This window comes from Coturnix japonica, unplaced genomic scaffold (genome assembly GCF_054131305.1).
Source record: "Coturnix japonica strain WE unplaced genomic scaffold, WE-NBRP24 Scf123, whole genome shotgun sequence".
Taxonomy (NCBI): domain Eukaryota; kingdom Metazoa; phylum Chordata; class Aves; order Galliformes; family Phasianidae; genus Coturnix; species Coturnix japonica.
Genome location: NW_028189026.1, coordinates 153,228 through 174,794, shown reverse-complemented (window position 1 = coordinate 174,794; position 21,567 = coordinate 153,228). Strand labels below are relative to the sequence as shown.

General features: G+C 31.3%; 2 long non-coding RNA genes across 2 annotated transcripts; both read left to right on the top strand.

Annotated features, from left to right (window-relative positions):
• Positions 1 to 19: 19 nt before the first annotated feature.
• Positions 20 to 1,987, top strand: LOC146751166 (uncharacterized). The gene is made up of 2 exons (XR_014941824.1): positions 20 to 583; positions 1,122 to 1,987. It is a non-coding gene; the product is annotated as an uncharacterized LOC146751166 (long non-coding RNA).
• Positions 1,988 to 2,211: 224 nt separating this feature from the next.
• Positions 2,212 to 20,009, top strand: LOC146751165 (uncharacterized). Its single transcript, XR_014941823.1, has 2 exons — positions 2,212 to 3,816; positions 4,401 to 20,009. It is a non-coding gene; the product is annotated as an uncharacterized LOC146751165 (long non-coding RNA).
• The last annotated feature ends 1,558 nt before the right edge of the window (positions 20,010 to 21,567 follow it).

Sequence of the window (21,567 nt, the reverse complement as noted above, 5' to 3'; positions counted from 1 at the left end):
AGGAAAGGAAAGGAAAGGAAAGGAAAGGAAAGGAAAGGAAAGGAAAGGAAAAAGGAAAGGAAAGGAAAGGAAAGGAAAGGAAAGGAAAGGAAAGGAAAGGAAAGGAAAGGAAAGGAAAGGAAAGGAAAGGAAGGAAAAGGAAAGGAAAGGAAAGGAAAGGAAAGGAAAGGAAAGTATAAATGAAAGGAGAGGCTAAGTTTAAAAATAGGAATTGAAATGAAAGTGTAAAGGAAAGGAAAGTATACAGAAAAGGAAAGTATAAAGAAAAGGAAAGTATAAAGGAAGGGAAAGTATAAAAGAAAGGAAAGCAAAGGTAAGTATATTGGAAAGGATAAGAAAGTATAAATGAAAGGAATGGGTAAGTTTAAAAATAGGAATGGAAAGGAAAGTATAAGGGAATGGAAAGTATAAAGGAAGGGAAAGTATAAAAGAAAGGAAGCAAAGGTAAGTATAAAGGAAGGGAAGGGAAGGGAATAGAAAGAAAGGAAAGGTAGATATAATGGAAAGGAAAGCAATGTATAAAGGAAAATCAATGTATGTAGAATTGTAAGGATAGGGAAGTATATAAAAAAGGAAAGGAAAGGTTAATTTAAAAAAAAAAAAGGAATGGAAAGGAAGGTCTAAAGGAAAATGTTACAGAACAGAAAGTGAATGTAGGTATAATGCAAAGGGAAGGGAATTATAAAAGAAGGGAATTTATAAAAGATAGGAAAGCAAAGGTAAGTATGAAAGGAAAGGAAAGTATAAATGAAAGGAAAGTCTAAGTTTAAAAATAGGAATTGAAATGAAAGTGTAAGGAAAAGAAAGTATACAGAAAAGGAAAGGGAAGTATAAAAGAAAGGAAAGCAAAGGTAAGTATATTGGAAAGGATAAGAAAGTATAAATGAAAGGAATGGGTAAGTTTAAAAATAGGAATGGAAAGGAAAGTATAAGGGAATGGAAAGTATAAAGGAAGGGAAAGTATAAAAGAAAGGAAGCAAAGGTAAGTATAAAGGAAGGGAAAGGAAGGGAATAGAAAAGAAAGGAAAGGTAGATATAATGGAAAGGAAAGCAAAGTATAAAGGAAAGTCAATGTATGTAGAATTGTAAGGATAGGGAAGTATATAAAAAAGGAAGGAAAGGTTAATTTAAAAAAAAAAAAAAGGAATGGAAAGGAAGGTCTAAGGGAAAATGTTACAGAACAGAAAGGGAATGTAGGTATAATGCAAAGGGAGGGAATTATAAAAGAAGGAATTTATAAAAGAAAGGAAAGCAAAGGTAAGTATGCAAGGAAAGGAAAAGAAACTATAAATGAAAGGAGAGGCTAAGTTTAAAAATAGGAATTGAAATGAAAGTGTAAAGGAAAGGAAAGTATACAGAAAAGGAAAGTATAAAGGAAAGGAAAGTATAAAGAAAAGGAAAGTATAAAGGAAGGGAAAGTATAAAGAAAAGTAAAGTATAAAGGAAAGGAAAGTATAAAAGAAAGGAAAGGAAAGGTAAGTATATTGGAAAGGATAAGAAAGTATAAATGAAAGGAATGGGTAAGTTTAAAAATAGGAATGGAAAGGAAAGTATAAGGGAATGGAAAGTATAAAGGAAGGGAAAGTATAAAAGAAAGGAAGCAAAGGTAAGTATAAAGGAAGGGAAAGGAAGGGAATAGAAAAGAAAAGAAAGGTAGATATAATGGAAAGGAAAGCAATGTATAAAGGAAAGTCAATGTATGTAGAATTGTAAGGATAGGGAAGTATATAAAAAAGGAAAGGAAAGGTTAATTTAAAAAACAAAAAAAGGAATGGAAAGGAAGGTCTAAGGAAAATGTTACAGAACAGAAAGGGAATGTAGGTATAATGCAAAGGGAAGGGAATTATAAAAGAAGGGAATTTATAAAAGAAAGCAAAGCAAAGGTAAGTATGAAAGGAAAGGAAAGGAAAGTATAAATGAAAGGAGAGGGTAAGTTTAAAATAGGAATTGAAATGAAAGTGTAAAGGAAAGGAAAGTATACAGAAAAGGAAAGTATAGAGAAAGTATAAAGAAAAGAAATAAAGGAAGGGAAAGTATAAAAGAAAGGAATGCAAAGGTAAGTATATTGGAAAGGATAAGAAAGTATAAATGAAAGGAATGGGTAGGTTTAAAAATAGGAATGGAAAGGAAAGTATAAGGGAATGGAAAGTATAACGGAAGGAAAGTATAAAAGAAAGGAAGCAAAGGTAAGTATAAAGGAAGGGAAGGAAGGGAATAGAAAGAAAGGAAAGGTAGATATAATGGAAAGGAAAGCAATGTATAAAGGAAAGTCAATGTATGTATAATTGTAAGGATAGGGATGTATATAAAAAAGGAAAGCAAAGGTTAATTTAAAAAAAAAAAAGGAATGGAAAGGAAGGTCTAAAGGAAAATGTTACAGAACAAAAAGGGAAGGTAGGTATAGTGCAAAGGGGAGGGAATTATAAAAGAAGGGAATTTTAAAAGATAGGAAAGCAAAGGTAAGTATGAAAGGAAAGGAAAGTATAAATGAAAGGAGAGGCTATGTTTAAAAATAGGAATTGAAATGAAAGTGTAAAGGAAAAGAAAGTATACAAAAAAGGAAAGGGAAAGTATAAAAGAAAGGAAAGCAAAGGTAAGTATATTGGAAAGGATAAGAATGTATAAATGAAAGGAATGGGTAAGTTTAAAAATAGGAATGGAAAGGAAAGTATAAGGGAATGGAAAGTATAAAGGAAAGTATAAAAGAAAGGAAGCAAAGGTAAGTATAAAGGAAGGGAAAGGAAGGGAATAGAAAAGAAAGGAAAGGTAGATATAATGGAAAGGAAAGCAAAGTATAAAGGAAAGTCAATGTATGTAGAATTGTAAGGATAGGGAAGTATATAAAAAGGAAAGGAAAGGTTAATTTAAAAAAAAAAAAGGAATGGAAAGGAAGGTCTAAGGAAAATGTTACAGAACAGAAAGGGAATGTAGGTATAATGCAAAGGGAGGGGAATTATAAAAGAAGGAATTTATAAAAGAAAGGAAAGCAAAGCTAAATATGAAAGAAAGGAAAAGAAACTATAAATGAAAGGAGAGGCTAAGTTTAAAAATAGGAATTGAAATGAAAGTGTAAAGGAAAGGAAAGTATACAGAAAAGGAAAGTATAAAGGAAAGGAAAGTATAAAGAAAAGGAAAGTATAAAGGAAGGGAAAGTATAAAGAAAGTAAAGTATAAAGGAAGGGAAAGTATAAAAGAAAGGAAAGCAAAGGTAAGTATATTGGAAAGGATAAGAAAGTATAAATGAAAGGAATGGGTAAGTTTAAAAATAGGAATGGAAAGGAAAGAATAAGGGAATGGAAAGTATAAAGGAAGGGAAAGTATAAAAGAAAGGAAGCAAAGGTAAGTATAAAGGAAGGGAAAGGAAGGGAATAGAAAAGAAAGGAAAGGTAGATATAATGGAAAGGAAAGCAATGTATAAAGGAAAGTCAATGTATGTAGAATTGTAAGGATAGGGAAGTATATAAAAAAGGAAAGGAAAGGTTAATTTAAAAACAAAAAAAGGAATGGAAAGGAAGGTCTAAGGGAAAATGTTACAGAACAGAAAGGGAATGTAGGTATAATGCAAAGGGAAGGGAATTATAAAAGAAGGGAATTTATAAAAGAAAGGAAAGCAAAGGTAAGTATGAAAGGAAAGGAAAGGAAACTATAAATGAAAGGAGAGGCTAAGTTTAAAAATAGGAATTGAAATGAAAGTGTAAAGAAAGGAAAGTATACAGAAAAGGAAAGTATAAAGGAAAGGAAAGTATAAAGGAAGGGAAAGTATAAAGAAAAGTAAAGTATAAAGGAAGGGAAAGTATAAAAGAAAGGAAAGCAAAGGTAAGTATGAAAGGAAAGGAAAGGAAAGGAAAGTATAAATGAAAGGAGAGGGTAAGTTAAAAATAGGAATTGAAATGAAAGTGTAAAGGAAAGGAAAGTATACAGAAAAGGAAAGTATAGAGGAAAGTATAAAGAAAAGAATAAAGGAAGGGAAAGTATAAAAGAAAGGAAAGCAAAGGTAAGTATATTGGAAAGGATAAGAAAGTATAAATGAAAGGAATGGGTAGGTTTAAAAATAGGAATGGAAAGGAAAGTATAAGGGAATGGAAAGTATAAAGGAAGGGAAAGTATAAAAGAAAGGAAGAAAAGGTAAGTATAAAGGAAGGGAAAGGAAGGGAATAGAAAAGAAAGGAAGGTAGATATAATGGAAAGGAAAGCAATGTATAAAGGAAAGTCAATGTATGTATAATTGTAAGGATAGGGATGTATATAAAAAAGAAAAGTAAAGGTTAATTTAAAAAAAAAAAAAGGAATGAAAGGAAGGTCTAAAGGAAAATGTTACAGAACAAAAAGGGAAGGTAGGTATAGTGCAAAGGGGAGGGAATTTGAAAAGAAGGGAATTTATAAAAGATAGGAAAGCAAAGGTAAGTATGAAAGGAAAGGAAAGTATAAATGAAAGGAGAGGCTAAGTTTAAAAATAGGAATTGAAATGAAAGTGTAAAGGAAAAGAAAGTATACAAAAAAGGAAAGGGAAAGTATAAAAGAAAGGAAAGCAAAGGTAAGTATATTGGAAAGGATAAGAAAGTATAAATGAAAGGAATGGGTAAGTTTAAAAATAGGGATTGAAAGGAAAGTATAAGGGAACGGAAAGTATAAAGGAAAGTATAAAAGAAAGGAAGCAAAGGTAAGTATAAAGGAAGGGAAAGGAAGGGAATAGAAAAGAAAGGAAAGGTAGATATAATGGAAAGGAAAGCAAAGTATAAAGGAAAGTCAATGTATGTAGAATTGTAAGGATAGGGAAGTATATAAAAAAGGAAAGGAAAGGTTAATTTAAAAAAAAAAAAAGGAATGGAAAGGAAGGTCTAAGGGAAAATGTTACAGAACAGAAAGGGAATGTAGGTATAATGCAAAGGGAAGGGAATTATAAAAGAAGGGAATTTATAAAAGAAAGGAAAGCAAAGGTAAGTATGAAAGGAAAGGAAAGGAAACTATAAATGAAAGGAGAGGCTAAGTTTAAAAATAGGAATTGAAATGAAAGTGTAAAGGAAAGGAAAGTATACAGAAAAGGAAAGTATAAAGGAAAGGAAAGTATAAAGAAAAGGAAAGTTTAAAGGAAGGGAAAGTATAAAGAAAATGAAAGTATAAAGGAAGGGAAAGTATAAAAGAAAGGAAAGCAAAGGTAAGTATATTGGAAAGGATAAGAAAGTATAAATGAAAGGAATGGGTAAGTTTAAAAATAGGAATGGAAAGGAAAGTATAAGGGAATGGAAAGTATAAAGGAAGGGAAAGTATAAAAGAAAGGAAGCAAAGGTAAGTATAAAGGAAGGGAAAGGAAGGGAATAGAAAAGAAAGGAAAGGTAGATATAATGGAAAGGAAAGCAAAGTATAAAGGAAAGTCAATGTATGTAGAATTGTAAGGATAGGGAAGTATATAAAAAAGGAAAGGAAAGGTTAATTTAAAAAAAAAAAGGAATGGAAAGGAAGGTCTAAAGGAAAATGTTACAGAACAAAAAGGGAAGGTAGGTAGAATGCAAAGGGAAGGGAATTATTAAAGAAGGGAATTTATAAAAGATAGGAAAGCAAAGGTAAGTATGAAAGGAAAGGAAAGTATAAATGAAAGGAAAGTCTAAGTTTAAAAATAGGAATTGAAATGAAAGTGTAAAGGAAAAGAAAGTATACAGAAAAGGAAAGGGAAAGTATAAAAGAAAGGAAAGCAAAGGTAAGTATATTGGAAAGGATAAGAAAGTATAAATGAAAGGAATGGGTAAGTTTAAAAATAGGAATGAAAGGAAAGTATAAGGGAATGGAAAGTATAAAGGAAGGGAAAGTATAAAAGAAAGGAAGCAAAGGTAAGTATAAAGGAAGGGAAAGGAAGGGAATAGAAAAGAAAGGAAAGGTAGATATAATGGAAAGGAAAGCAATGTATAAAGGAAAGTCAATGTATGTAGAATTGTAAGGATAGGGAAGTATATAAAAAAGGAAAGGAAAGGTTAATTTAAAAAACAAAAAAAGGAATGGAAAGGAAGGTCTAAGGGAAAATGTTACAGAACAGAAAGGGAATGTAGGTATAATGCAAAGGGAAGGGAATTATAAAAGAAGGGAATTTATAAAAGAAAGGAAAGCAAAGGTAAGTATGAAAGGAAAGGAAAGGAAACTATAAATGAAAGGAGAGGCTAAGTTTAAAAATAGGAATTGAAATGAAAGTGTAAAGGAAAGGAAAGTATACAGAAAAGGAAAGTATAAAGGAAAGGAAAGTATAAAGGAAGGGAAAGTATAAAGAAAAGTAAAGTATAAAGGAAGGGAAAGTATAAAAGAAAGGAAAGCAAAGGTAAGTATGAAAGGAAAGGAAAGGAAAGGAAAGTATAAATGAAAGGAGAGGGTAAGTTTAAAAATAGGAATTGAAATGAAAGTGTAAAGGAAAGGAAAGTATACAGAAAAGGAAAGTATAGAGGAAAGTATAAAGAAAAGAATAAAGGAAGGGAAAGTATAAAAGAAAGGAAAGCAAAGGTAAGTATATTGGAAAGGATAAGAAAGTATAAATGAAAGGAATGGGTAGGTTTAAAAATAGGAATGGAAAGGAAAGTATAAGGGAATGGAAAGTATAAAGGAAGGGAAAGTATAAAAGAAAGGAAGAAAAGGTAAGTATAAAGGAAGGGAAAGGAAGGGAATAGAAAAGAAAGGAAAGGTAGATATAATGGAAAGGAAAGCAATGTATAAAGGAAAGTCAATGTATGTATAATTGTAAGGATAGGGATGTATATAAAAAAGGAAAGTAAAGGTTAATTTAAAAAAAAAAAAAGGAATGGAAAGGAAGGTCTAAAGGAAAATGTTACAGAACAAAAAGGGAAGGTAGGTATAGTGCAAAGGGGAGGGAATTTGAAAAGAAGGGAATTTATAAAAGATAGGAAAGCAAAGGTAAGTATGAAAGGAAAGGAAAGTATAAATGAAAGGAGAGGCTAAGTTTAAAAATAGGAATTGAAATGAAAGTGTAAAGGAAAAGAAAGTATACAAAAAAGGAAAGGGAAAGTATAAAAGAAAGGAAAGCAAAGGTAAGTATATTGGAAAGGATAAGAAAGTATAAATGAAAGGAATGGGTAAGTTTAAAAATAGGGATTGAAAGGAAAGTATAAGGGAACGGAAAGTATAAAGGAAAGTATAAAAGAAAGGAAGCAAAGGTAAGTATAAAGGAAGGGAAAGGAAGGGAATAGAAAAGAAAGGAAAGGTAGATATAATGGAAAGGAAAGCAAAGTATAAAGGAAAGTCAATGTATGTAGAATTGTAAGGATAGGGAAGTATATAAAAAAGGAAAGGAAAGGTTAATTTAAAAAAAAAAAAAGGAATGGAAAGGAAGGTCTAAGGGAAAATGTTACAGAACAGAAAGGGAATGTAGGTATAATGCAAAGGGAAGGGAATTATAAAAGAAGGGAATTTATAAAAGAAAGGAAAGCAAAGGTAAGTATGAAAGGAAAGGAAAGGAAACTATAAATGAAAGGAGAGGCTAAGTTTAAAAATAGGAATTGAAATGAAAGTGTAAAGGAAAGGAAAGTATACAGAAAAGGAAAGTATAAAGGAAAGGAAAGTATAAAGAAAAGGAAAGTTTAAAGGAAGGGAAAGTATAAAGAAAATGAAAGTATAAAGGAAGGGAAAGTATAAAAGAAAGGAAAGCAAAGGTAAGTATATTGGAAAGGATAAGAAAGTATAAATGAAAGGAATGGGTAAGTTTAAAAATAGGAATGGAAAGGAAAGTATAAGGGAATGGAAAGTATAAAGGAAGGGAAAGTATAAAAGAAAGGAAGCAAAGGTAAGTATAAAGGAAGGGAAAGGAAGGGAATAGAAAAGAAAGGAAAGGTAGATATAATGGAAAGGAAAGCAAAGTATAAAGGAAAGTCAATGTATGTAGAATTGTAAGGATAGGGAAGTATATAAAAAAGGAAAGGAAAGGTTAATTTAAAAAAAAAAAGGAATGGAAAGGAAGGTCTAAAGGAAAATGTTACAGAACAAAAAGGGAAGGTAGGTAGAATGCAAAGGGAAGGGAATTATTAAAGAAGGGAATTTATAAAAGATAGGAAAGCAAAGGTAAGTATGAAAGGAAAGGAAAGTATAAATGAAAGGAAAGTCTAAGTTTAAAAATAGGAATTGAAATGAAAGTGTAAAGGAAAAGAAAGTATACAGAAAAGGAAAGGGAAAGTATAAAAGAAAGGAAAGCAAAGGTAAGTATATTGGAAAGGATAAGAAAGTATAAATGAAAGGAATGGGTAAGTTTAAAAATAGGAATGGAAAGGAAAGTATAAGGGAATGGAAAGTATAAAGGAAGGGAAAGTATAAAAGAAAGGAAGCAAAGGTAAGTATAAAGGAAGGGAAAGGAAGGGAATAGAAAAGAAAGGAAAGGTAGATATAATGGAAAGGAAAGCAATGTATAAAGGAAAGTCAATGTATGTAGAATTGTAAGGATAGGGAAGTATATAAAAAAGGAAAGGAAAGGTTAATTTAAAAAACAAAAAAAGGAATGGAAAGGAAGGTCTAAGGGAAAATGTTACAGAACAGAAAGGGAATGTAGGTATAATGCAAAGGGAAGGGAATTATAAAAGAAGGGAATTTATAAAAGAAAGGAAAGCAAAGGTAAGTATGAAAGGAAAGGAAAGGAAACTATAAATGAAAGGAGAGGCTAAGTTTAAAAATAGGAATTGAAATGAAAGTGTAAAGGAAAGGAAAGTATACAGAAAAGGAAAGTATAAAGGAAAGGAAAGTATAAAGGAAGGGAAAGTATAAAGAAAAGTAAAGTATAAAGGAAGGGAAAGTATAAAAGAAAGGAAAGCAAAGGTAAGTATGAAAGGAAAGGAAAGGAAAGGAAAGGAAAGTATAAATGAAAGGAGAGGGTAAGTTTAAAAATAGGAATTGAAATGAAAGTGTAAAGGAAAGGAAAGTATACAGAAAAGGAAAGTATAGAGGAAAGTATAAAGAAAAGAATAAAGGAAGGGAAAGTATAAAAGAAAGGAAAGCAAAGGTAAGTATATTGGAAAGGATAAGAAAGTATAAATGAAAGGAATGGGTAGGTTTAAAAATAGGAATGGAAAGGAAAGTATAAGGGAATGGAAAGTATAAAGGAAGGGAAAGTATAAAAGAAAGGAAGAAAAGGTAAGTATAAAGGAAGGGAAAGGAAGGGAATAGAAAAGAAAGGAAAGGTAGATATAATGGAAAGGAAAGCAATGTATAAAGGAAAGTCAATGTATGTATAATTGTAAGGATAGGGATGTATATAAAAAAGGAAAGTAAAGGTTAATTTAAAAAAAAAAAAAGGAATGGAAAGGAAGGTCTAAAGGAAAATGTTACAGAACAAAAAGGGAAGGTAGGTATAGTGCAAAGGGGAGGGAATTGTAAAAGAAGGGAATTTATAAAAGATAGGAAAGCAAAGGTAAGTATGAAAGGAAAGGAAAGTATAAATGAAAGGAGAGGCTAAGTTTAAAAATAGGAATTGAAATGAAAGTGTAAAGGAAAAGAAAGTATACAGAAAAGGAAAGGGAAAGTATAAAAGAAAGGAAAGCAAAGGTAAGTATATTGGAAAGGATAAGAAAGTATAAATGAAAGGAATGGGTAAGTTTAAAATTAGGAATTGAAAGGAAAGCATAAGGGAACGGAAAGTATAAAGGAAAGTATAAAAGAAAGGAAGCAAAGGTAAGTATAAAGGAAGGGAAAGGAAGGGAATAGAAAAGAAAGGAAAGGTAGATATAATGGAAAGGAAAGCAAAGTATAAAGGAAAGTCAATGTATGTAGAATTGTAAGGATAGGGAAGTATATAAAAAAGGAAAGGAAAGGTTAATTTAAAAAAAAAAAAAGGAATGGAAAGGAAGGTCTAAGGGAAAATGTTACAGAACAGAAAGGGAATGTAGGTATAATGCAAAGGGAAGGGAATTATAAAAGAAGGGAATTTATAAAAGAAAGGAAAGCAAAGGTAAGTATGAAAGGAAAGGAAAGGAAACTATAAATGAAAGGAGAGGCTAAGTTTAAAAATAGGAATTGAAATGAAAGTGTAAAGGAAAGGAAAGTATACAGAAAAGGAAAGTATAAAGGAAAGGAAAGTATAAAGAAAAGGAAAGTTTAAAGGAAGGGAAAGTATAAAGAAAATGAAAGTATAAAGGAAGGGAAAGTATAAAAGAAAGGAAAGCAAAGGTAAGTATATTGGAAAGGATAAGAAAGTATAAATGAAAGGAATGGGTAAGTTTAAAAATAGGAATGGAAAGGAAAGTATAAGGGAATGGAAAGTATAAAGGAAGGGAAAGTATAAAAGAAAGGAAGCAAAGGTAAGTATAAAGGAAGGGAAAGGAAGGGAATAGAAAAGAAAGGAAAGGTAGATATAATGGAAAGGAAAGCAAAGTATAAAGGAAAGTCAATGTATGTAGAATTGTAAGGATAGGGAAGTATATAAAAAAGGAAAGGAAAGGTTAATTTAAAAAAAAAAGGAATGGAAAGGAAGGTCTAAAGGAAAATGTTACAGAACAAAAAGGGAAGGTAGGTATAATGCAAAGGGAAGGGAATTATTAAAGAAGGGAATTTATAAAAGATAGGAAAGCAAAGGTAAGTATGAAAGGAAAGGAAAGTATAAATGAAAGGAAAGTCTAAGTTTAAAAATAGGAATTGAAATGAAAGTGTAAAGGAAAAGAAAGTATACAGAAAAGGAAAGGGAAAGTATAAAAGAAAGGAAAGCAAAGGTAAGTATATTGGAAAGGATAAGAAAGTATAAATGAAAGGAATGGGTAAGTTTAAAAATAGGAATGGAAAGGAAAGTATAAGGGAATGGAAAGTATAAAGGAAGGGAAAGTATAAAAGAAAGGAAGCAAAGGTAAGTATAAAGGAAGGGAAAGGAAGGGAATAGAAAAGAAAGGAAAGGTAGATATAATGGAAAGGAAAGCAATGTATAAAGGAAAGTCAATGTATGTAGAATTGTAAGGATAGGGAAGTATATAAAAAAGGAAAGGAAAGGTTAATTTAAAAAACAAAAAAAGGAATGGAAAGGAAGGTCTAAGGGAAAATGTTACAGAACAGAAAGGGAATGTAGGTATAATGCAAAGGGAAGGGAATTATAAAAGAAGGGAATTTATAAAAGAAAGGAAAGCAAAGGTAAGTATGAAAGGAAAGGAAAGGAAACTATAAATGAAAGGAGAGGCTAAGTTTAAAAATAGGAATTGAAATGAAAGTGTAAAGGAAAGGAAAGTATACAGAAAAGGAAAGTATAAAGGAAAGTATAAAGGAAGGGAAAGTATAAAGAAAAGTAAAGTATAAAGGAAGGGAAAGTATAAAAGAAAGGAAAGCAAAGGTAAGTATGAAAGGAAAGGAAAGGAAAGGAAAGTATAAATGAAAGGAGAGGGTAAGTTTAAAAATAGGAATTGAAATGAAAGTGTAAAGGAAAGGAAAGTATACAGAAAAGGAAAGTATAGAGGAAAGTATAAAGAAAAGAATAAAGGAAGGGAAAGTATAAAAGAAAGGAAAGCAAAGGTAAGTATATTGGAAAGGATAAGAAAGTATAAATGAAAGGAATGGGTAGGTTTAAAAATAGGAATGGAAAGGAAAGTATAAGGGAATGGAAAGTATAAAGGAAGGGAAAGTATAAAAGAAAGGAAGAAAAGGTAAGTATAAAGGAAGGGAAAGGAAGGGAATAGAAAAGAAAGGAAAGGTAGATATAATGGAAAGGAAAGCAATGTATAAAGGAAAGTCAATGTATGTATAATTGTAAGGATAGGGATGTATATAAAAAAGGAAAGTAAAGGTTAATTTAAAAAAAAAAAAAGGAATGGAAAGGAAGGTCTAAAGGAAAATGTTACAGAACAAAAAGGGAAGGTAGGTATAGTGCAAAGGGGAGGGAATTGTAAAAGAAGGGAATTTATAAAAGATAGGAAAGCAAAGGTAAGTATGAAAGGAAAGGAAAGTATAAATGAAAGGAGAGGCTAAGTTTAAAAATAGGAATTGAAATGAAAGTGTAAAGGAAAAGAAAGTATACAGAAAAGGAAAGGGAAAGTATAAAAGAAAGGAAAGCAAAGGTAAGTATATTGGAAAGGATAAGAAAGTATAAATGAAAGGAATGGGTAAGTTTAAAATTAGGAATTGAAAGGAAAGCATAAGGGAACGGAAAGTATAAAGGAAAGTATAAAAGAAAGGAAGCAAAGGTAAGTATAAAGGAAGGGAAAGGAAGGGAATAGAAAAGAAAGGAAAGGTAGATATAATGGAAAGGAAAGCAAAGTATAAAGGAAAGTCAATGTATGTAGAATTGTAAGGATAGGGAAGTATATAAAAAAGGAAAGGAAAGGTTAATTTAAAAAAAAAAACAGGAATGGAAAGGAAGGTCTAAGGGAAAATGTTACAGAACAGAAAGGGAATGTAGGTATAATGCAAAGGGAAGGGAATTATAAAAGAAGGGAATTTATAAAAGAAAGGAAAGCAAAGGTAAGTATGAAAGGAAAGGAAAGGAAACTATAAATGAAAGGAGAGGCTAAGTTTAAAAATAGGAATTGAAATGAAAGTGTAAAGGAAAGGAAAGTATACAGAAAAGGAAAGTATAAAGGAAAGGAAAGTATAAAGAAAAGGAAAGTTTAAAGGAAGGGAAAGTATAAAGAAAATGAAAGTATAAAGGAAGGGAAAGTATAAAAGAAAGGAAAGCAAAGGTAAGTATATTGGAAAGGATAAGAAAGTATAAATGAAAGGAATGGGTAAGTTTAAAAATAGGAATGGAAAGGAAAGTATAAGGGAATGGAAAGTATAAAGGAAGGGAAAGTATAAAAGAAAGGAAGCAAAGGTAAGTATAAAGGAAGGGAAAGGAAGGGAATAGAAAAGAAAGGAAAGGTAGATATAATGGAAAGGAAAGCAAAGTATAAAGGAAAGTCAATGTATGTAGAATTGTAAGGATAGGGAAGTATATAAAAAAGGAAAGGAAAGGTTAATTTAAAAAAAAAAGGAATGGAAAGGAAGGTCTAAAGGAAAATGTTACAGAACAAAAAGGGAAGGTAGGTAGAATGCAAAGGGAAGGGAATTATTAAAGAAGGGAATTTATAAAAGATAGGAAAGCAAAGGTAAGTATGAAAGGAAAGGAAAGTATAAATGAAAGGAAAGTCTAAGTTTAAAAATAGGAATTGAAATGAAAGTGTAAAGGAAAAGAAAGTATACAGAAAAGGAAAGGGAAAGTATAAAAGAAAGGAAAGCAAAGGTAAGTATATTGGAAAGGATAAGAAAGTATAAATGAAAGGAATGGGTAAGTTTAAAAATAGGAATGGAAAGGAAAGTATAAGGGAATGGAAAGTATAAAGTAAGGGAAAGTATAAAAGAAAGGAAGCAAAGGTAAGTATAAAGGAAGGGAAAGGAAGGGAATAGAAAAGAAAGGAAAGGTAGATATAATGGAAAGGAAAGCAATGTATAAAGGAAAGTCAATGTATGTAGAATTGTAAGGATAGGGAAGTATATAAAAAAGGAAAGGAAAGGTTAATTTAAAAAAAAAAAAAGGAATGCAAAGGAAGGTCTAAAGGAAAATGTTACAGAACAGAAAGGGAAATTAGGTATAATGCAAAGGGAAGGGAATTATAAAAGAAAGGAATTTATAAAAAAAAGGAAAGCAAAAATAAGTATGAACGGAAAGTATAAATGAAAGGAAAGGGTAAGTTTAAAAATAGGAATTGAAATGAAAGTGTAAAGGAAAGGAAAGTATACAGAAAAGGAAAGTATAAAGGAAAGGAAAGTATAAAGAAAAGGAAAGTATAAAGGAAGGGAAAGTATAAAAGAAAGGAAAGCAAAGGTAAGTATATTGGAAAGGATAAGAAAGTATAAATGAAAGGAATGGGTAAGTTTAAAAATAGGATTGGAAAGGAAAGTATAAGGGAATGGAAAGTATAAAGGAAGGGAAAGTATAAAAGAAAGGAAGCAAAGGTAAGTATAAAGGAAGGGAAAGGAAGGGAATAGAAAAGAAAGGAAAGGTAGATATAATGGAAAGGAAAGCAAAGTATAAAGGAAAGTCAATGTATGTAGAATTGTAAGGATAGGGAAGTATATAAAAAAGGAAAGGAAAGGTTAATTTAAAAAAAAAAAAGGAATGGAAAGGAAGGTCTAAGGGAAAATGTTACAGAACAGAAAGGGAATGTAGGTATAATGCAAAGGGAAGGGAATTATAAAAGAAGGGAATTTATAAAAGAAAGGAAAGCAAAGGTAAGTATGAAAGGAAAGGAAAGGAAACTATAAATGAAAGGAGAGGCTAAGTTTAAAAACAGGAATTGAAATGAAAGTGTAAAGGAAAGGAAAGTATACAGAAAAGGGAAGTATAAAGGAAAGAAAAGCATAAAGAAAAGGAAAGTATAAAGGAAGGGAAAGTATAAAAGAAAGGAAGCAAAGGTAAGTATAAAGGAAGGGAAAGGAAGGGAATAGAAAAGAAAGGAAAGGTTGATATAATGGAAAGGAAAGCAATGTATAAAGGAAAATCAATGTATGTAGAATTTTAAGTATAGGGAAGTATATAAAAAAGGAAAGGAAAGGTTAATTTAAAAAAAAAAAGGAATGGAAAGGAAGGTCTAAAGGAAAATGTTACAGAACAAAAAGGGAAGGTAGGTATAATGCAAAGGGAAGGGAATTATTAAAGAAGGGAATTTATAAAAGATAGGAAAGCAAAGGTAAGTATGAAAGGAAAGGAAAGTATAAATGAAAGGAAAGTCTAAGTTTAAAAATAGGAATTGAAATGAAAGTGTAAAGGAAAAGAAAGTATGCAGAAAAGGAAAGGGAAAGTATAAAAGAAAGGAAAGCAAAGGTAAGTATATTGGAAAGGATAAGAAAGTATAAATGAAAGGAATGGGTAAGTTTAAAAATAGGAATTGAAAGGAAAGTATAAGGGAATGGAAAGTATAAAGGAAGGGAAAGTATAAAATTAAGGAAGCAAAGGTAAGTATAAAGGAAGGGAATAGAAAAGAAAGGAAAGGTAGATATAATGGAAAGGAAAGCAATGTATAAAGGAAAATCAATGTATGTAGAATTGTAAATATAGGGAAATATATAAAAAAGGAAAGGAAAGGTTAATTTAAAAAAAAAAAAGGAATGGAAAGGAAGGTCTAAAGGAAAATGTTACAGAACAGAAAGGGAATGTAGGTATAATGCAAAGGGAAGGGAATTATAAAAGAAGGGAATTTATAAAAGAAAGGAAAGCAAAGATAAGCATGAGAGGAGAGGAAAGGAAAGGAAAGTATAAATGAAAGGAGAGGCTAAGTTTAAAAATAGGAATTGAAATGTAAGTGTAAAGGAAAGGAAAGCATACTGAAAAGGAAAGTATAAAGGAAAGGAAAGTATAAAGAAAAGGAAAGTATAAAGGAAGGGAAAGTATAAAAGAAAGGAAAGCAAAGGTAAGTATATTGGAAAGGATAAGAAAGTATAAATGAAAGGAATGGGTAAGTTTAAAAATAGGAATGGAAAGGAAAGTATAAGGGAATGGAAAGTATAAAGGAAGGGAAAGTATAAAAGAAAGGAAGCAAAGGTAAGTATAAAGGAAGGGAAAGGAAGGGAATAGAAAAGAAAGGAAAGGTACATATAATGGAAAGGAAAGCAATGTATAAAGGAAAGTCAATGTATGTAGAATTGTAAGGATAGGGAAGTATATAAAAAAGGAAAGGAAAGGTTAATTTAAAAAAAAAAAAAGGAATGCAAAGGAAGGTCTAAAGGAAAATGTTACAGAACAGAAAGGGAAATTAGGTATAATGCAAAGGGAAGGGAATTATAAAAGAAAGGAATTTATAAAAAAAAGGAAAGCAAAAATAAGTATGAACGGAAAGTATAAATGAAAGGAAAGGGTAAGTTTAAAAATAGGAATTGAAATGAAAGTGTAAAGGAAAGGAAAGTATACAGAAAAGGAAAGTATAAAGGAAAGGAAAGTATAAAGGAAGGGAAAGTATAAAAGAAAGGAAAGCAAAGGTAAGTATATTGGAAAGGATAAGAAAGTATAAATGAAAGGAATGGGTAAGTTTAAAAATAGGATTGGAAAGGAAAGTATAAGGGAATGGAAAGTATAAAGGAAGGGAAAGTATAAAAGAAAGGAAGCAAAGGTAAGTATAAAGGAAGGGAAAGGAAGGGAATAGAAAAGAAAGGAAAGGTAGATATAATGGAAAGGAAAGCAAAGTATAAAGGAAAGTCAATGTATGTAGAATTGTAAGTATAGGGAAGTATATAAAAAAGGAAAGGAAAGGTTAATTTAAAAAAAAAAAAGGAATGGAAAGGAAGGTCTAAGGGAAAATGTTACAGAACAGAAAGGGAATGTAGGTATAATGCAAAGGGAAGGGAATTATAAAAGAAGGGAATTTATAAAAGAAAGGAAAGCAAAGGTAAGTATGAAAGGAAAGGAAAGGAAACTATAAATGAAAGGAGAGGCTAAGTTTAAAAACAGGAATTGAAATGAAAGTGTAAAGGAAAGGAAAGTATACAGAAAAGGGATGTATAAAGGAAAGAAAAGCATAAAGAAAAGGAAAGTATAAAGGAAGGGAAAGTATAAAAGAAAGGAAGCAAAGGTAAGTATAAAGGAAGGGAAAGGAAGGGAATAGAAAAGAAAGGAAAGGTTGATATAATGGAAAGGAAAGCAATGTATAAAGGAAAATCAATGTATGTAGAATTGTAAGTATAGGGAAGTATATAAAAAAGGAAAGGAAAGGTTAATTTAAAAAAAAAAAGGAATGGAAAGGAAGGTCTAAAGGAAAATGTTACAGAACAAAAAGGGAAGGTAGGTATAATGCAAAGGGAAGGGAATTATTAAAGAAGGGAATTTATAAAAGATAGGAAAGCAAAGGTAAGTATGAAAGGAAAGGAAAGTATAAATGAAAGGAAAGTCTAAGTTTAAAAATAGGAATTGAAATGAAAGTGTAAAGGAAAAGAAAGTATGCAGAAAAGGAAAGGGAAAGTATAAAAGAAAGGAAAGCAAAGGTAAGTATATTGGAAAGGATAAGAAAGTATAAATGAAAGGAATGGGTAAGTTTAAAAATAGGAATTGAAAGGAAAGTATAAGGGAATGGAAAGTATAAAGGAAGGGAAAGTATAAAATTAAGGAAGCAAAGGTAAGTATAAAGGAAGGGAATAGAAAAGAAAGGAAAGGTAGATATAATGGAAAGGAAAGCAATGTATAAAGGAAAATCAATGTATGTAGAATTGTAAATATAGGGAAATATATAAAAAAGGAAAGGAAAGGTTAATTTAAAAAAAAAAAAGGAATGGAAAGGAAGGTCTAAAGGAAAATGTTACAGAACAGAAAGGGAATGTAGGTATAATGCAAAGGGAAGGGAATTATAAAAGAAGGGAATTTATAAAAGAAAGGAAAGCAAAGATAAGCATGAGAGGAGAGGAAAGGAAAGGAAAGTATAAATGAAAGGAGAGGCTAAGTTTAAAAATAGGAATTGAAATGTAAGTGTAAAGGAAAGGAAAGCATACTGAAAAGGAAAGTATAAAGGAAAGGAAAGTATAAAGAAAAGGAAAGTATAAAGGAAGGGAAAGTATAAAAGAAAGGAAAGCAAAGGTAAGTATATTGGAAAGGATAAGAAAGTATAAATGAAAGGAATGGGTAAGTTTAAAAATAGGAATGCAAAGGAAAGTATAAGGGAATGGAAAGTATAAAGGAAGGGAAAGTATAAAAGAAAGGAAGCAAAGGTAAGTATAAAGGAAGGGAAAGGAAGGGAATAGAAAAGAAAGGAAAGGTAGATATAATGGAAAGGAAAGCAAAGTATAAAGGAAAGTCAATGTATGTAGAATTGTAAGGATAGGGAAGTATATAAAAAAGGAAGGGGAGGTTAATTTCTAAAAAAAGGAATGCAAAGGAAGGTCTAAAGGAAACTGCTAAGGAACATAAAGGGAATGTAGGTATAATGCAAAGGAAGGGAATTAGAAAAGAAGGGAATTTATAAAAGAAAGGAAAGCAAAGGAAAGTATGAAAGGAAAGGAAAGTATAGGAAAGGAAAGTATAGGATAGGATAGGAAAGGAAAGGAAAGGAAAGGAAAGGAAAGGAAAGGAAAGGAAAGGAAAGGAAAGGAAAGGAAAGGAAAGGAAAGGAAAGGAAAGGAAAGGAAAGGAAAGGAAAGGAAAGGAAAGGAAAGGAAAGGAAAGGAAAGGAAAGGAAAGGAAAAGGAAAGGAAAGGAAAGGAAAGGAAAGGAAAGGAAAGGAAAGGAAAGGAAAGGAAAGGAAAGGAAAGGAAGGAAAGGAAAGGAAAGGAAATCAATAAAAAAGAATGAGATAAGGGGAAGAAAATGGGAAGAAAATGAAAATTAAAAAGAAAGCAAGAGAGAAGAAAAATAAAATGAAGATAGGGAATAAAGGGGTAAAGTAAAATAAATAGGGAAAAAAGGGAAACATAAAGGGATAGAAAAAAATGAGAGCAATAAATAGAGGGAAGGAAAGGGGGAAGAAAATAGAATAAGAACATTAAATATTGAAGAAAAGGAAAAAAGAAGAGTAATGGGAGAAGCAAAAGAAAAACAAGTAGTGTAAAAGAACCAAAAGCCAAAAAAAAAATGGAAAGGGGGGGGGGAGAATGTAAAAGTAAGAGGAAAAGAAGTAAAAATAAATGGGAACAAAAAAAATGGGGCGGGGGGGGAAGGGAAGAAACATTTATTATGAAATAAATTAGCAAGTTTTTAAGACTAGGAAAAAAAGTTAAAAAAGGGGGGGGGGGGGAAGAAAATAGAGAAGAAAAGCAAGAAATAAAAAAGAAGGAGAAATGGGGAGGAAAAATGGAAAGAAAATGAAAATTAAAAAAAGCATGAAAGGAGAAAAATAAAAGGAAGATAGGGAACAAAAAGTTCAAAAAAAAATAAATAGGAAAAAAAAACGGAAACAGAAAGTGGAGAGTAAAGATAAAAGTGGAAGAAGAAAGAGGGAAGAAAACAGGGAAGACAAAAGACAAGAATGATAATAGGGAAGAAAAAGAAGAAAAGAGAAAGAAAAGAAGAGAAAAGAAAAGAAAAGAAAAGAAAAGAAAAGAAAAGAAAAGAAAAGAAAAGAAAAGAAAAGAAAAGAAAAGAAAAGAAAAGAAAAGAAAAGAAAAGAAAAGAAAAGAAAAGAAAAGAAAAGAAAAGGAAATAGAAAAGAAGAAGGGAAACATAAAGGGGAAGAAAAAAAGAAGGGCAAGAAAAAGGAGGGAAGCAAAGGGGGAATAGAAAATGAAAATGAAATAGGGAAGAAAAACGAAAAAGAGAACAGAAGTGGGAGAAGCAAAAGAAAAACAGGGTAAGAAGAACCAATAGCAATAGAAAATAGGGGGGAAATGGAAAAGGAAGAGGAAAAGAAGTAAAGAATATATGGGAACAAAAAAAAGGGGGGAAGAAAATAAGAAAAAAGATATCAAGCTTTTAAAAGTAGGAAGAAAAAGAACAATAAAAAGGAGGAAAAAGAAAAGAGAGAAGAAAAGCAAGAAATAAAAAAGAATGAGATAAGGGGAGGAAAAATGGAAAGAAAATGAAAATTAAAAAGAAAGCAAGAAAGAAGAAAAATTAAATGAAGATAGAAAAGAAAAGGGTAAAGAAAAAGAAATAGGGCAAAAAAACCAAAAACAAAAGGGGAAAGTAAAGATAAAGGGAGAAAAAAGAGGGAAGAAAACAGGGAAGAAAATAGAAGAAGAATGATAATAGGGAAGAAAAAGAATAGAAAAAGGAGAAGAGAAAGAAAATGGGGGAGAAAGAAGAAACAAAGAGGGGAAGAAAGAAAAAAAAAAAAAAAGCCAAAGGAAAGAAGGGGAGAAGAAGAAGAAAAGAAAGAAAAATTTAAAAAAAGGAAAAATATAAAGAAAAGTAAGACAAGGAAAGGGAAAAGGAAGGGGAAAGGGAAACATAAAGGGGAAATTAAAAAAAAAAAAAGTATAAAGAGGGAAGGAAGAGAAAATGAAAAGTAAATAGGGAAGAAAAAGAGAAAGGAGAACAGAAACTGGGGAAGGAAAAGAAAAACAAATAGGGTAAGGAGAACCAAAAGCAAAAGAAAATAGGGGGGAAATGGGAGAGGAAAAGGAAGAGGAATAGAAAAAAAAAGAAAAGAAAGATGAAAAGCAAGAAATAATGAAGAATGTGAAAAATTTTAAGAAAGTTGCAATGAAAATGAAAATAGAGAAAAAAGCAAGGCAGAAGAAGAAAAAATGAAGATAGAGAAGAAGAATTGGAGAAGAATTAGAAAAATATGAAAAGGGGGAAGAAAAAGAAAAAGAGGGGAGGGGAGGGGTAAGGATGGGAAGGGAGAGGACAGGAGGGGAAAGAAGGGGAGGGGGTGGGAGAGGAGGAGAGGGGATAGAGGATTAAAAAAAAAAAGGAAGAAAGGAAAGGAATGGGAATGGGGAAGGGAAGGGAAGGGAAGGGAAGGGAAGGGAAGGGAAGGGAAGGGAAGGGAAGGGAAGGGAAGGGAAGGGAAGGGAAGGGAAGGGAAGGGAAGGGAAGGGAAGGGAAGGGAAGGGAAGGGAAGGGAAGGGAAGGGAAGGGAGGGAAGGGAAGGGAAGGAAGGGAGGGGAAGGGAAGGAGAGGGAAGGAGAGGGAAGGAGAGGGAAGGAAAGGAAAGGAAAGGAAAGGAAAGGAAAGGAAAGGAAAGGAAAGGAAAGGAAAGGAAAGGAAAGGAAAGGAAAGGAAAGGAAAGGAAAGGAAAGGAAAGGAAAGGAAAGGAAAGGAAAGGAAAGGAAAGGAAAGGGGAAAAGAGAAGAAAAGTAGAGAAAAGTAGAGAAGAGAGAAGAGAAGAGAAAAGAGAGAAGAGAAGAGAGAAGAGAAGAGAAGAGAAGAGAAGAGAAGAGAAGAGAAGAGAAGAGAAGAGAAGAGAAGAGAAGAGAAGAAGAAGAGAAGAGAAGAGAAGAGAAGAGAAGAGAAGAGAAGAGAAGAGAAGAGAAAGAGAAGAGAAGAGAAGAGAAGGGAAGGGAAGGGAAGGGAAGGGAAGAGAAGGGAAGAGAAAAGGAAAATAAAGGAAAGGAAAGGAAAGAGAAGAAAAGAAAAGAAAAGAAAAGAAAAGAAAAGAAAAGAAAGAAAAGAAAAGAAAAGAAAAGAAAAGAAAAGAAAAGAAAAGAAAAGAAAAGAAAAGAAAAGAAAAGAAAAGAAAAGAAAAAAAGAAAAGAAAAGAAAAAAGAAAAGAAAAGAAAAGAAAAGAAAGAAAGAAAGAAAAGAAAAGAAAAGAAAAGAAAAGAAAAGAAAAGAAAAGAAGAGAAAAGAAGAGAAAAAAAGAGAAAAGAAGAGAAAAGAAGAGAAAAGAAGAGAAAAGAAGAGAAAAGAGAAGAGAAGAGACCTTGACTTAAGCTGATCCTGTGCTATGGAAAAGCTGATGACACTCCCACTTTTCTTTGGCAAAGGAAAAAAATTAAAAAATAAATAATTAAAGAAAAAGTAAATCTTACAGAGTGTGTCCTGATAAAAACGGTGTTGTTCTGTCAGTTTTGTAGAGCGGGCACCAATCATCACCAAACTCCATCCAGACATTGAGCCACTGACAAGCTGTCTCTGGACCCAATCCTACATCCAATTCTTCATTCATAGAAAAGTTCACCAATCAAATTTATATCTTCCCAATGTGGAGAGAAGGATGTTGTGAATTACTCTTAAGCCATATTTGAAAGCAGAACTCAGTATATACATTTACTATCTAT